Source organism: Cygnus olor, chromosome 24 (genome assembly GCF_009769625.2).
Source record: "Cygnus olor isolate bCygOlo1 chromosome 24, bCygOlo1.pri.v2, whole genome shotgun sequence".
Lineage (NCBI taxonomy): Eukaryota > Metazoa > Chordata > Aves > Anseriformes > Anatidae > Cygnus > Cygnus olor.
The window spans coordinates 1,470,869-1,475,248 of NC_049192.1; positions in this window are offsets into that span (position 1 = coordinate 1,470,869).

Here is a 4,380-nt window from a genome sequence, read left to right on the forward strand (position 1 = left end):
GGTGGCAGGCAGCCCTTCCTGTAAGCGCGCCCCGATGTGTTCCAGCACGCCGAGCTGCGCAGCTTTGTCAACTCATTCTTGGCCTTTTGTCTGCAGCTCAGAGCGCAGCTTGGGAGTAACCCGAGCCCTTCCCTTCGGCTGACGTGCAGGTACACGCTGCCTTATCGAGCCCGATCCCAGCCCCAGCCAGGGACACGCCTTTGGGAACGTTCCTTTCTTCAGCATTATTCAGCTTTGGGTTGTCTCGACTTGTTCTGCGATGCTCTCCGGACTAACCGTGCAGCAGCGAGGGAGCCGTGCGTGTGAGCTTTCAGTGCACCACAAAGTCCCCTCAGATCCAGGCCAAGTGGCTTAGTGTTCGACTGCAGGCGTGCTGCTTTGGTGCGCCCTACATGTGGGCTTCTGAAAAGCTAGGAAAATCCAGACACTGCCCCAGATAGCATGTATTAGGCACGGATCCCAGCTTTATTTGAGTGGGGTATGTTAACGTGCAGGTTCTTTTATATGGTGTCTAAATCAATAATTTTTAACTTAAGGCTTCATTCTTCTGACCAAGTCTAGTCCTGGCAGCGTTTAGGAACACACACATGGAGACTGGCAGCTGTTTAACACCGTCTGAAATTTGAAGCATGCTGCGCTGAAGGGAAAAAGAATCATTTCCATTTCTAGCAGGTCCGCAGGCAACATCTCCAAAGGCAAAGTCACCTTATTAAGAGTCTGTGAAACTTCCCTTACAAACCCTGCGTTGTGTCCCACCTGGAAATGACCGGGAGAGGTGAAGCACCGCCGCAGGCTGCTTGTGGGACCGCAGCACGGTCCCGGGCAGCTGGGCTGCAGCCAGGGCCGAGCTCAGGTCAGGGCTGTCAGAGCTGGTCCCTCCAGCCTCCTCCTGGCCTCTGGCGTGTGGGAACGATTGCATCCCTCTGTTCAGAGCTGTGCATTAAAATACAGGATGGATGATTTTAATCGTTCTGCATAATAGCTGATGCTCTGATCTTCATGTAGATTGGGGGGAACAGAAGAGCATTCGTCTATGTGTGGCTTTAGTTTAGCAGGAGATGAAAGGGTTCAGAGAAATATTTAAAACAGATGCCTCAGCTTTGCTGGAGGTCACTGGGACTGAGGCCCAGCCAACACTAATATTACTAATTGACTTATTTTGGTTAAAAGCGTGATGTTTTTACCAGGGCAGTTATTTAGAGACATCCCCACGAGTGGCAGGTTGCGAGCCGGCCGCACCCTGGTGGAACTCGCTCCCCCACGTTGACAAGAACGGGTCACGGCGGTGAGCGGCGTCTGCGTAACCCCAAACCTGCACCCGCACCGCACGGACTGCCCTGCTCTGCCCACTGGGGTAGCTAGAGCAAAAAAAAAGCGGCTGGCAATGTCTGAAGCACGCGCTTTAAGCTGCAGGCACCTTGCAGTGCTTTGCTGAACCAGGACCCGGACGGCCCCTGCGTGTTAGCAGTAACAGCTGAGTGCTGCTGGGCCAGCGGCCACCTCTGCAGGGCTCGTGGCTCCCATCTGAGCTTTTCCCTGAGTCTTCTGCCTTTCCCACTGTGGGATGCATAACTTGAGGGCATATTCGCTCAGTGAGCAGTATCTACCCAAGTAACTTTGACCACACCTTGGGAAAAAAAAAGAAGTGCAAGGTACTCTACTTGCAAATGATGGGCTGTTATTACCTTCCAGCATCACGCAGGCAAAAGACTTAAAAAGGATGCTATGCACTAATCTACTCCTCTTGCATTATTTACTGTTGCAATGCATATTCCCATGCTCTGCTGTCTAAGGTGACATCTTAGCTCTGGATTTTTGATGACAACAATTATAATGAGATAAAGGAAGGCAGGCAGCTCAGGTTTGATTGGGATCCCTTTGCCTTTTTAAAAATTGAAGATTTCTAACTCTCAGCAAAATCCCCGTTGTGTGAGCCTGTGTTTTACATTCTGCCTTTTTGCAGAACTTGGTCTGTAGGGGTTTTATGCAGGGTCCCAGTATGCCAATGTTCTATTAATGATTTAGAATGAGATGTTAGATTCCCTTTCCTGATGTTATCTGGTATTTTCATGTTCTGAGAGGGCATTTTTGGATGTGCAAGAAACCAATGTTGCATATAAACACAGGTACTACTTTAGGGAATCTGTTTCATTCATGAAAGGGTGAAGGCTGTTTCACAGTTAATTTTGTTTGTTTGTTTGTTTGACAAAGGGATTTATCTTGATTCAGAATGGAGAGAAGGGAATTTTGCAGACATCGTAGGTGTTCCCAGAAAAAAACAAGAGCCACTGCTCTCCATCCCTTTGAAAAAAGTGCAGAATTCTTCCTTTGCTCCTGCAAAGCAGAGCCGGAGCACCCAGGGGCTGAGCTCGAAAGCAATCAAGAGAATTCACACCCAAACTGTGCTCCCTCCATTCAAACCCCTTTAGCTGAGGTTGGCTCTGTTTACTGTGAAGGAGTTATTCCAGATCTTTACCAGCACAGGGAAGCAGAAGATAAGGCTGAAACCCTGCCAGTATTTTCATGCCCTGCCTCTGCCTGAGCCTTTCTGTGTCTGGACGTGGCTCTGGCTGGGTGTTCTGTCCAGTGAAATCTGCGGCTGAAACTGGAGGGGGTCCAGGAGGAGAGGAACAGGGCCGTGGCCCTTGCTCTGAGCTGCCAGGCTCTCGGCGGGGGCTCAGACCCGCGTGTGGGGCTCTCCCCCTCCTGCCCTGGCTGTGAGGAGCTCTGCTGCACAAGTGTGTTTGAAGGTGGCATAATGTGGCCCTTGGCTGGTCCTTGACTTCATTACAGTTTCGGAGCACCTGCCACCGATTTCACACGACTTGCCCTTTTCAAACAAATCTAAATATAAGCAGTGCTGGTCCACGGCTCACACTTTGCAGCAACTGTCCTTCAATACCACCAGCAACACCCAATGGCACAGCTAAGCTCTCATCCACATTGAATTAATTTCTTTTTTATCTAGGCAGCGGACATGAAGCAACTTGCTTCATCAATGTATTGCTCTGGAATTACTGTGGCAGAGGCATCAGGCAGCCAGGGGAGTCTGACATCAGTCACTGTCCTGCAGGTATATGCAGTTTCTCAATCACATGCAAGCTGTTCTTTGTCTGTACTTGCAAAACCTCGCAAAGCCACTGGATTTGAGAAGCTGGCATTCACTCCTGCTGCAAAGCTACAATGAATTCGACCCATCAGATCCCACATTTGTGTTTTTCACCGTCTTTTCATTCTCCGTGTCGTGCTGTACCTGCCTGCCAGCGTGCAGCGAGCTGGTGCTTTCACAGCTCACCGAGGAGCTCTGCACCAGGCTCGTGTGGGATGGCAGCGTCTCCTGCGTGCACCAGGTGATGGAGTAAGGTTTGCTAGCAGCTGCCTGGGCTCAAGTGAGTAGTTTGAGAGGCACAACAGAGCTCAGCGCATGCTGGCCTTACACTCAGATCTCCCTTACGCCGCAGGAAGGGGTGTAGGTGACGTGTAGGTGACACCAGATGTCCTTAGGGGACGGTCTCTGCCTGTGGCTGCCCACGTTTGCTGCCTGGTGACTCACTGAAGCGTGTGATGTGAGCTGTGGAGGAGCAGTGGTACGGCCTCACCTTTGCTCTGTGTCTGTTCTAAGTTTGGTAAGGGAATAAGAGACACCAATATTCACATCTCTGCTGCTCATTTATTCCTGTTGCAGGTCTGTAGCCGTACAGACTGCAGGTTACAAAAACCTGCCTGTGTCCGAGGAGGCCGTGGGCAGCTGGGCAGGTCCCTAACACTAAGAGCAGGCACTGATGTCTATCTGGAGAGCACACAGACCTGAGGGAAAGAATCCCTTTTTGTCCCTTGTACATATCCAAGCATATAAATAAAACATTGGTCCAATAGGTATTAGTGAAGGAATAAAAATCGATACTTAAAATCTAACCAGTATTTTCAGGTTTTTATATATATATATATTAAAAAAAAATAACCCTGATGGGTATCATCCATTACCTGAGATACAGCACAACTTGTGGGATGATACGAGGTAGTCCAGGAGGTCTGTTTTTCCTTCTGAGTTCTGGGAGTGGAGAATATGTTTTAAGGGGTTCAAGCTCATTTGTATTTTAAAGCTTCTTATTTGGAAGTGCAGAACCAGGGGCTACATCTTCAGCTGGCATAAATCTGCCTGGCTGCATGGAGATAAACTGATTTACGCTGGCTGAAGATCTGGCCCTGGATGTAAGAAATGGAAGCAGGTGGATGTAATTTCTCTAAATTTCCACTCAAGCTGCACATGCCTGGAGCATCAGAAATTGAACGGCACTTTCCCTAAGAGTAAAAAAGTTATTAGCTTCATATTTGTGTTAGTGCTTCACTGGCCTCCCTCTTGACTTGATCATCGCATGT